Genomic DNA, 11553 nt, shown 5'->3' on the forward strand with positions numbered 1-11553 from the left:
TTTTATTATTTATTTGACACACAGAGATTACAAGTAGGCAGAGAGGCAGGCAGAGAGAGAGAGGAGGAAGCAGGCTCTCCGCGGAGCAGACAGCCCAATGCGGGGCTCGATCCCAGGATCCTGGGGTCATGACCTGAGCCGAAGGCAGAGGCTTTAACCCATTGAGCCACCCAGGTGCCCCTGTCCTTCCTTCTTAAGGCTGAATAATATTCTGTTTATGACGATACTGCCTTTTGCTTCTACAGCCATCTGTTGATAGACGTTTGTATGTCTACTTTCTGTCCGCCATGAAAAATGCTGATACAAAAGCTCTAAAGTTTCAGATTGTATTCTTAGCAGGATACCAAGGGATAAGTAGAGCAAGATGCCATTTTTCGTTATTCTTTACCGATAACCTGTAAAGCCATCCTGACATGAGGACCGGGCATTACCAAAGGAGAAATCGACCAACAGAATCTGAGGAGGTGTCTCGTGCGCGCGCACGCGTGAACACACACACACACACACACACACACAAACCTTGAAGTTTCTGTTACTGCTTTCAACTGTAGCCATGTCTATTAAAAGCCACTTGTAAATAGCTAACTTCAGCTCTGGCATGCCATACATTAGGCATATTTGTTTTCCAGGGAAGATTATAAATAGAGGGGGGAGGGGGGAGCGAAACAGAATGTATTTTGCAAATGAGCCCAGATGGAAAACTAACAGATGGCCATGCACTGTATTTTGTGTGTTCAGACCTACATTTAAATTAAAAATTTTCATAATTATGATTAACGTCTGTAGCAACACTAGTTTTCCTGTGGTGGCATCATATATCATGTATCGGAGGTATTGGGTAGAACATTTTCATGAAAAGGTTGCAGACTTTATACAAATTCTGGTACTAGCCTGCCCTGCACTTAAGAAGGAAACAAAACAAAACCTCACTCAGCAGTGATGAAGCGCATTGAGGAAACTTCAGTACAAGTGGACTTTCTATAATAAGGCCGTCTGCCGCCATCTGGCTTTTCCTCCCATGTTAAAACTCCAAGCCAGCTATTTCGTGCAGAGGGGGAAATAATGGGCCTTTATTTGCATGGCTATTTTTTTCTAGACTCTGATAGGAAAAGTTTTCTCTTGGATCACACTTTTTTTTTTTAAATTTCCATCAGTGCATGAGATATATTTATTTTCTGATGGTAGGTGTCTCATCTTGTATGTTATCCAGCCCCCTTTGATTTTCTCCTTTTTCCTTTTCTTGGATGATTCTGTGTCTTAGGAGTTTCCCAGGTCTTCTTAGAGGTAGGCAGTGCTGTGGGGGTCCTGGGGTCCTGGGGTCCTGGGAATGTTTCTACAGCCAACAGCAAGACTCTGGGGCCTGTGCAATGAGAAGATGCAGCCCAGGTCACTCTTTGTAGGACCTTTGGTCAAATGGCTGGCAATCACAGTTGACTTCTGTGCACCAACTCAGGTTCTAGATGTGTAAGATGGGGAGTTTTCACTGCTCTTCAGAAGGCACCTGATGTACTCTACCTCTCTTTGCCCTGCCACAGTGCTCTGCTTTGGGATCTGTCCGCACTGCCTTCCATTTTGGCAGTTCCTTATTCTTGTCTCCTCCTCTGACATACTCTCTCATTGTTTTGGATTTTTAACTCCATCAGTACATCACAACTGTGCCCATTTTTGACTGGCCAGTCTGTCTCATGGTTGGTGTTTGCCTTCAGGAGGATTCTTCCTCCCTGGTGTAAATTTTTTTTTTTTTTTTCTGGTGTAGACCTGTCATACACAGTTTTTCCATTTCGCCCCAACACAACACATTACTCAAGCTGACTCCTCCTAGGCCTTTTCCTGGCCAGATTCCCCCATAGTAGAAAGACCCTAGTGTGGATCTCCAGCTGGACAAACCGAATAATGCAACATCGTAGGTTACCACTGACCATGGCGGGTCTGCAGTTAGAGGAGGTGGCTTTTACTTGACTGCTGCCCTAAAGCTACTGTTGTAACTCAAGCCAGAAGCTATAGTCTCTGAATACTCTAAAACATTATATATGCCCATATACTGGAGAATGAACATATTTGATGCCATAAAAGAAGGCTTGGAAGAGCTGCTGAGCATTTAACAACATCACTAATTATTTGTGTAACGTTTGGCGAACAGTCAAAACCAGAATTTTTTTTTTTTCTGGTAAACATATTTTTACACATTTGTCCTCTGTACAGAAATAACCCATCGAGATGCATATATTTTCACTTGCTCATGTTTGCATTGCTGAGGCATAAACCAATCCTCCCTTAAAAGGTTCATTTCAAAGTTATTAGCTAATTCACAAGCCCAGCAAACCTGGGGGCCCACAAGCATATGCTTTGCATTGAAACACCAGCTTGGTAATCAAACGAGGAGCAATCTAATATGAGCTTTCAAGGCAGGTGAATTTGACTGTAAATCATGGTTCTGCACATAGGTTTGTATTTTCCATTCTTAATTACATCTGTGCAAATCTCCATTTGTTTATAGTTGCCTAATACATCGAGTGGGCCATTTGCATCCCCAGAGGCACCTTCCCATGGTGTGCACTTCTGAGGGAGAGAGGAAAAAAAAAATAAACAAAATTGGCTCAGCCATTAATTTGAATATTAAGTGCAAAAAGAGATATAGAAGTGAATGCACTTCGATTTGGCAAATACTCAGAGAGCACCTTGTGAAGTGTTGATAGAGACACGCGGCAATCCAATTCACCTAAACTCATTAAAGCTCAATTTCCTCATCTATGAAATGGGAGTAATAGAGGAAAAAAAAAAAGGAGTGTTCACTTAAAATGCTACATAAATAGGAGTGAGAAATAGCAGTCATGGTAGTAAATTGCAGTCCAGTGCCTTTTTTTTTTCCCCAGTGCCACTGAAATATAGGTATTTTTCTGTGAAACACTGAATGTGACAGGGGCACCTGGGTGGCTCAGTGGGTTAAAGCCTCTGCCTTTGGCTCAGGTCATGATCCCAGGGTCCTGGGATCGAGCCCCGCATCAGGCTCTCTGCTCGGCAGGGAGCCTGCTTCCCCCTCTCTCTCTGCCTGCCTCTCCATCTACTTATGATCTCTCTGTCAAATAAATAAATAAATTAAAATTTTTTTAAAAAGGCTTTTAAAAAAAAACTGAATGTGACAAACACAAACAGAAGGCAGTTGTTTTATATCCAGGTTACCTATTTTTTTAGATTTCATTTATTTATTTGAGAGAGAGAGAGAGAGAGAGCACAAGTGGTGGGAAGGAATGGTCAGAGGAGAAGCAGACTCCCTGCCAAGCAGGGAGCCTGACATGGACGTGGGGCTCCATCCCAGGACCCTGAGATCAAACGACCTGACCGAAGTCAGATGCTTAACCGACTGAGCCACCCAAGCTCCCCGGGTGATCTATTTATTTTTCACTTTTCTTAGTCCTCTCTTATCTAAGAAAGGATTTACAATAGCCAGTAGCAGTCAAAAGTGTGTGCGATGTACAAGCATCATCAACTTGGGGGGTGCCTCTTGTGTGAAAGATGCTGTATGTTCTACGATAACAGAAAGAAAACAGGGCACGGCCTAGTTCTAGGTTAAATGTAAGAAAACGAGGGGAAAAAAGAGAGATCTTCAGATTGCCTCTTGGTCTCTGTGGATTTCCTCAAGAAAGTAAGGAATACGAGCAGGTGATTCACCTGAGACTGAAAATGACCTCGGACCGAGGCCTTCCCAGAACTGCATCTGTCTGTAAAGTGGAAATCTAGGTGTCCTGCTCACCCCACAGCGTCCATACGAAGACCCACACTCACAGGGTATGTGAAAACTCTTTATAAATACCAAACAACCAGGTCTCTCTTCTTTTCCTCTTTATCTGAGCATAAGGAATGAGAAACAGGTGTTGAAATCCCTCAATGGATATCCTTCCTCAAAGCACTAGGAATAAAAAAGGAAGCCAAGAGGTACCTCGGGCTCCACCTACCTTTGACGTTTCCATCCTGATGATCCACCGTGTTGTCTCTCCTGGGCCATCTGAGCACTGACGCTTACAGAGAGCGGTTTCGTTGAAGCTAGATCCGACCTGTCAACAACAAAATGAGAAAATATGGGTCAGTCTTCTGAGTCACCTTGAGAAAAACCACCATCTCAATTCAGACCTTCAGTTCCTCATCTGTAACACAGAAAGGCCAGGTCAGATGCTCTCTGAGATTTCTGGCCGATCTTCCCTAAGTCAGAGGATAGAGGAGCCCTCATACGTGTGCATGGACCTGAGTGATGACGTTGGTGATCTCATGGGGACCTTCTCTTCGGTATCCTGAGGAGTCAGCATCAAAGATTCTCCCAAGCAGTCAGGAGCTGTGTTTTATGGCCTCCAAGTGGCCATATCAGGCAGCCACCAAGGGCCAGAGAGGCTTGTTCTGGAAAGCTGGATCTTCTGCCAGCCCAACTGATCGGCTAAGAACCTGCCATTCATTCGTCCCTTACCAGTCGCAGGAGTTGCTTTCCCTTGCACTGCAGAGGTGTGATTTCCCCAGGCAACCCCAGCCACTGCTGTGAAAGAGAATCGTATTTACAATGGCCTTTCAAGATCAGAAGTGACCACAACTTATGGCTTCTGAAGCCATAGGCAGTTGACCCTCTGTATTCCACAATCTTGCCAGAAAGGCACTAAATGCTTCTTGGTGCTTTCTCTCATCTGTCCATACCCTTCTCTTGTATTTATCCATCGATTAACTTATTAAAGACTTGCTTCATTAATAATTTTTCTAAAGAGGGTGCCTGGGTGGCTCCGTCGGTTGAGCCTCTGGCTCTGTGTCCTGGCATTGAGTCCCTGTCGCGCTCTCTGCTCAGAGGGAAGTCTGCTTCTTCTAGCTCTCCCTCTGCCTCTCCCCTACTCGTGCACATTCTCTCTCTCTCTCTAATAAATAAATAAAATCTAATAATAATAATAATAACTCTTTCTAAAGAGCTCTTTGCTGTTGAAACAATGGTTGTTCAGTGATTATTGATTAGCTGGAGGGCTATGTCATTTTAGGAAAATGCCCCTAAAAGGGACATTCTCTTGCCAAGATATAAAGTCGTATTTAGAACGAGAAGTTCAGAAGCAAGTTGAAGAGGAAGATGCAGGCAAAACAAACAAAAAACAAAAACAAAACAAAAATACTTACCATATTTTAGAACCAAGTAATGTACCAAAGATTCCAGTAAGTGGCAGGGTTGGAATTCATACCCCAGCATTTCTGACACCAACTTGCATAATTTTCTGGGGCCCTCACACCATTGCGAGGGACAAAAATTATCCAGAAAAGCAGCCTGTCACTAAAAACTTCCTTCCTGCCTTCAGGGTTCCTAAAAGTTACCACGTCCTCCTGCTTTTCAGTTCTGGTGATGCTCTCCGTGACAGAATCAGTGTAGCCGCAGCTGAGGCGTAGGTCCTGCCACGCTGGCCTCGGCATCTTCATGTGCCTGCATGCTCTAGCCATTCCGTTACACAGCTGTGATTTAACATATTCCTGTATTTTACTCTCAGGATAAGTGGATTTCTTGGAAAATTGTGACAAAGAGGTTTCATCACAGTAGCGAGTCTGGTGCACTTGGGGGTCATAGGACCGTATGGGTCTGCCCCAAGGGCTTTCCTCCCTGTTGTCCAGAGGGCTGACTTCTTAGGCGGTCTTGACAATGGCAAGCAGAAGCTTTCACAGAGCCCAGGAAATCCCTCCTCTTCAGTGTCAGACTGCAGCCCCGGAGGTGTTTGCAGGAGCCCCGTGTCCGAGCAGTGTGGGTGGTGCAGGGAAATGTCTATTTCTCAGGACTTGAGCACCGAGTGTCCATTTCTAGCCTAACATTCTCTAAAACACATTCCATGCAACACGGCTCTCAAGGGTTTTTTTGGATTGCCCCATGCCATCTTATTTTGCTAGAGATTACTTAATAGGACAAAGAGTATAAATCCCAGGTAAGGAAGACATGTGTGTGAGATCATATCTCTCTCTATCCTAAGAACTGACTGATTGATTTCAGCTCTCATTTGATGGGCTTGTGAGAAACTCAGCTTCCTTTAGCATCAGGTCAAGATTTTGCAGGTTCTTGCATGTCCAAAGTTTTGCACCAGAGAAGTAGCGTGGCCTTGTTTAGCATGTCCTTGGTTTGCTCTGGTTATGGGTGAATCACACAGACCAGATGCACGTGGTCCCCTTGGGGTGACAGCTTTCTGTGGCTTCTGGACATGCTTGCACAAGGTCCCACAGACCTGCGTCACTCACTACTGGGCTTGGCTTCCGAGGGACTTGCTGCCTCCAGTCCTGCAGAAAGCAGGACTGCGATGGCTACTTTATGTCCCCTTGACTGCGCCATGGAGTGCCCAGACATCTGGTCCAACGTTATTCTGGGTTTCTAAGTGAAGATGTTTCTGGAAAGATTAGCACTGGAATTGGTAGGCTGAGGGAAGCAGGTTGCCCTCCCACCTGTGGAGAGGAGCCCTCCCTGCTCCATCCAATCAGCTCAAGGCCTGAGTGGAAGAAAAAGCAGGCCCGTCAGGGAGTGAGGTGGATTCCTCCTGTCTGACTGCCTTCAAACTGGGACACCAGTGTTCTTCTTGTCGTTGGGCTTGAACTGAAGCGTCAGCTCTTCTGGGCCTTTTGTCCATCAGCGTCTGGAATGGAGCTCCACCCAGGGCTCTACTGGGCTTCCAGCTTCCCAGCCCCACATCTTAGGACTTGCCATCCTCCAGCATCGTGGGAGGCAATCCCTTATAGTAAATCAGCTGGCATCATCTGTCTGTCTGTCATGCCATCAGGTTCTCTTAGTTCTATTATTTCTTAAAAACCTAACTAAGAACATGGCACAGCACTTCTCTGCTTTTCTCTCCCTTCAGCCTCCCCCTCTCTTGCCCAACATTCTGTCCCTCTCTCTGCCAGACTTCTGGCCAAGACACCTGAGTATGTGCAAGAGTCACCGTGCTTTAGTTTTCAAGGGCGGCTCTAACAAAGTACCACAAACTGGCTGGCTCACAACAACAGAAATCATTCCTTCACAGGTAAGGAGACCAGAGGTCTGAGGTCAGAGGTCGGCAGAGCCGCGTTCTCTGAAGCTCTAAGGGAGAGCCCGCCTTGGCCTCTCCTAGCTTCTGGTGGCTGCTGGTGATTCTTGTTCCCTGGCTCGCAGCTGCAGGGCTCCAATTTCTGCCTTTGTCTTCACCTGGCTGTCTTCCCTCTTCACACGTCTAAATTTTGTCTCTAATTTCTCATCTTAGAAGGACGCTAGTCTTTGGGTTAGGGCCGATGTGAACCCAGGGTGACTTCGTCTTAAGTTAGCTAACCACATCTGCAAAAGTCTCCCATAGGTTATTTCTATTCCGTGTGAGAGTTATCCCTTATACATGTAAACACACGAACACACACACACGTTCCTCAGGTGATGCTCACAGACCAGCTGTGATACATGCTTGAACACAGAATATGGAGAGGAGAAATAGAAATGATAGGTGGTCCTGTCTCAAAATACTTTTTGGACTCATTCGGAAGAAGGGCTTTGCTGTTAGAAAACATCACACAGTATGGCATACACTGTGATGGGCTCTCAAAGGACTCCTAGTCCCTCTGGGGTAGAAGGCTCCCTTTGCTGCTGGAGGCATAGGTCAGGGATACAGGATGATGTGTGGGTAATACGGAAAGTTGCCTTAGCAGCAGCATGAACAAACAGCCTTGCATTGGCCATTTTGGGTTGCTTATAGCCATTTCCGCAGCCCCTCCCCCAATTCAATCTGCTCTTCTCATTCTGTGGTTGCAATATTTTCTATCTCTGAGGTTTTTTTTTTTTTTTTAAGATTTTACTTATTTATTTGTCAGAGAGCACAAGCAGGGGGAGCAGCAGGCAGAGAAAGAAGCAGGCTCCCTGCTGAGCAAGGAGCCTAATGTGGGACTTGATCCCAGGATGCTGAGATCATGACTTGAGCTGAAGGCAGCTACTCAACCAATTGAGCCACCTGGGTGCCCCACTATCTCTGAGTTCATTAAGGAGAAAGATATTAAAGTTTCCTTCTCATTTCCAAGTTGCCTTTTGCTATTTGATCACTGTCTGCCTTTCATGTTAGAGACTTTCTTCTGATTTTTGTGATCTTTGATTGTCTCTTGACATGTGAGTGAGAGACTAAAAAACTCACTGGGATTGCGGATGCTTAGGTGGGATTTGTGGACTGTGAGTTTCACCCAAGGTGACCTGGCTGGTTCATTTCATTGATGAATCTTTAGTGTTACATCATTCCCCTTTAATCCTTTTTAGGTCCTCCAGAGAAAACGCTTTCAGTATCCTGCACAAAGACCAGGCACAGGAACTCTGGGATCCTCCTAGAGGAAGATGGTTGGGGTCTCAACATCTTGTAAGTACGCATTCACTTAATTTTATGTTTTCATCTTGAAGCAATGATTGTTGATGATTTACACATTGCTTGTGGGAATGTATTTGCCAAAAAATGTAGAAATATGGAAATACTGAAGTATCCTTCAATAGGTGAATGGATAATCAAATTATTGTATATCCATTTGGTGGAATATTATTCAGCAATAAAAAGAAATAAGCTATCAAGCCATGAAAAAATCAGGATGAACCTAAAATACGTATTATACTTTGGACACCTGAGTGGTATAGTCAGTTGAGTGTCCAACTCGTGGCTTTGACTCAGGTCGTGATCTTGGGGTCATGAGATCAGGTCCTGCATAGGGCTCTGAGCTCAGTGTGGAATCTGCTTGAATTTCTCTCTTCCCCTGCCTCTGCCCCACCCCATGCTCTCTCTCTCTCTCTCTCTGTAGAAGAAATAAATAAATCTTTAGAAAATACATATTATACATGAAAGCTCAGTCTGGAAAGGTTATGCATTTTATGATTTCAATCATATGACATTATGGAAGTGAAAAAACTATAAAAGAAACAAAAAAATCAGGGGTTGTCAGGAGTTTAGGGACTGGGTAGGTGAAGTATAGGAGGTTTTTAGAATATTACATCCATTCAGCCCACTTCCATGTTGGCAGGCACCTGACATCATGCTGTCGCCAAAACCCATAGAGCTTTATCTAGCATAAAGGAAACTTTAATTGCCCATCTTTGAACAAATCATTTAGGAGTTCAGGGATCTCAGGAAGGATGGCAGTCTGTGACAGGAGAATCATACTATATTGCAAATGAATGAAACAACCTCACTGAAGGGAGTTGGGGGTGGAAATTGCTGACCTAAGGATCTAGAAATGAGTGGAGTCTGTAAGGCAAAAGGAGTTTTATACTGCACACACATACCCCCTCAACAGTGCACAGCACTCTAATTGATAAAGTTGTTTCCCATGGGGTTATGGCTTCACATTTCTGATACAGCTCTGCGTGTATCCTAGAATTTAAACATCAAATGTATGGCAGATGGTAGGGGCCAGGTTTCTCCCTGTTAGAATGGGAATCCACAGTTGAGCAAGGCGAGGAGGCTGAAATGATCCACATGACCTTGGACTAGAGGGGGAGGCATTAATTAGTGTGCACTCATGTTTCACTTTGTACAGATACTGATGGTTACTTACCAAAATGTCTGTAGATATGTATCTATAGTTGGGTTCATACACACACACGTCATCCTTGCTCTGTCAGCGGATAGACCCCAGAAACAACAAAACTCCGGTCTCAATGAGAGCACCAAGCAGCTGCATCTTGGTATCTAATACCATTTTCCAATCAAAGGAATCTGGGCTGCTCCTTGAAGAAATGGTTGATTCTGGGGCCAGAGTAGGAAGTATATAAGATGAAGACTGGGCCACCTTCTAGTGACAGGAAGCAAGGAAATGCCAAAGACCAGAGCGATCACAAAACAAAAACTCACCTTGATGGGGTTTTGCCAAAAGGACATTTCAGTCCTACTGAAAAAACAAACAGCCAAAGCAAGAACGATTTGAGCACCAAATGAAACAAAGTGCTATTGGATGATAACCCAAAGTGCGTAGTAAATATCCTTTGGTCCATGCTAATGTAAACAAATGAGTAAATAAATAAGTGCAAAAGAAAAGATAAAGCTGGGCGGAAGAATTTCAAAATAATGTACGTAGGCGTTCCATCCTCAGGAAGGAGGCGCACACCTGAAGTGTGGGCTGCACATGGTGACCTCCTTCCAAGGAGTACAGTATGGCAAGCCAGGGGAAGGGTAACTTCATAGAGGACGAACTGTTACACAAACCCCAGCCAGGGGATTACGGTCACTCTCAACAGGGATAGATCAGCGGGAAAGGACATACCCTTGTTAGGGTGTGGTGAAAAGACCACTTTCTGTCATTTTACCTCTGGTCATCTGTTTCCCAAAAAGCTGTCACTCCATGTTAGTCATGGGACAAACATGAGACAAATGCCAGGAGAGGGGCCTTTTACAAAATACTTGACCAGTATTCATCAAAACCGTCAAGTTCATCAAAAATAAGGAAAGGCTGAGGAACTGTCATGGCCAAAACCAAACCAAACCAAACAAAAAAAGCCCGAGGAGACATGTCAGGTGAATGGGATGTGCTAATCTGGGTGGGATCCTGAAATGGAAAAAGATATCAGGTAAAAAAAAAATAATAATAATAATAAGGAAATCTGGATAAACTATGGACATAACGTAATGTCTCCGTGTTGGTTCATTAATTGTAACTAAGTTAGTAACAGGGGAGACGACATGGAGGGGTATTACAGAAATTCTCTCCTCTGTCCTCCCAAACCCTTCGTAAATCTGACACTGTTCTAAAAAAAAAAAAAGTCTGTTTTAATAAAATTTTAACCAAGGAGAAAAGTATCTTATTTCCATCATCCCCTTGGAAATATTTCAGAAAGTGATTTGGCTTCTACATCACCAAAATAAGTCATTCATACACATGAATTTCCCAACACCTAACAATACAGTGGTTCCCTTTCTTACTCATTTAACCCATTGCAGAGATAGGATGGTGTGGCATTTAAATATCACCTTAATACCGTCTCAAAGTCAGTAGCAAAAATCATTAAAAAGTTATCTCAATAAATGAACCCCAGTGCATCGGTACTTCTTCCTATAAAATTATAAACTCCATATTGTATTGAAGGGAGAAACTAAATATCTATGTAGCATCAGCTCCATATTATAGCAATATAAATACCTATACTATTTAAACAATTCTTAAAAATTAAACCAAAAATAATTGTAAATCCATCAATTGAAGTCTTAGGACTATCTGTTTTTTTTTTTTTATTAAAGAGCAATTAACATATAGCACTATATTAGTTTCAAATGTATAATATAATGATTGAGCAATTTTCTACACTAAGCAGTGCTCATTTGTGTAGTGAGCCCTTAATCCCTTTATCTATTTCACCCATCCTCCCCTTTTTTCTTAGGTCCTTTCTAAGTGAGAACATACAATAGAAAAAAACAGGCTCCATTTGTATCCTGCAGAGGGCAAATAATTACAAGTCATCTTCTGTTCAATTTAAATGATATCAATAATACTTTCATTAACTAATCAAAATATTCACTGAGTGCAACTTATGGAAAAAGTTATAAATTTCTAGTAGGCAACTAATTGATATAATTTCATTTTTCC

General features: G+C 43.4%; 1 long non-coding RNA gene across 1 annotated transcript; it reads right to left on the reverse strand.

Moving 5' to 3' along the window:
- Window positions 1–1150: 1150 nt before the first annotated feature.
- LOC116570608 lies at window positions 1151–10262 on the reverse strand. Its single transcript, XR_004277494.1, has 3 exons — window positions 9828–10262; window positions 3954–4041; window positions 1151–1360 (listed from the first exon to the last, which is right to left on the reverse strand). It is a non-coding gene; the product is annotated as an uncharacterized LOC116570608 (long non-coding RNA).
- Between the last annotated feature and the right edge of the window lie 1291 nt (window positions 10263–11553).

This window comes from Mustela erminea, chromosome 12 (genome assembly GCF_009829155.1).
Source record: "Mustela erminea isolate mMusErm1 chromosome 12, mMusErm1.Pri, whole genome shotgun sequence".
Classification (NCBI taxonomy): domain Eukaryota; kingdom Metazoa; phylum Chordata; class Mammalia; order Carnivora; family Mustelidae; genus Mustela; species Mustela erminea.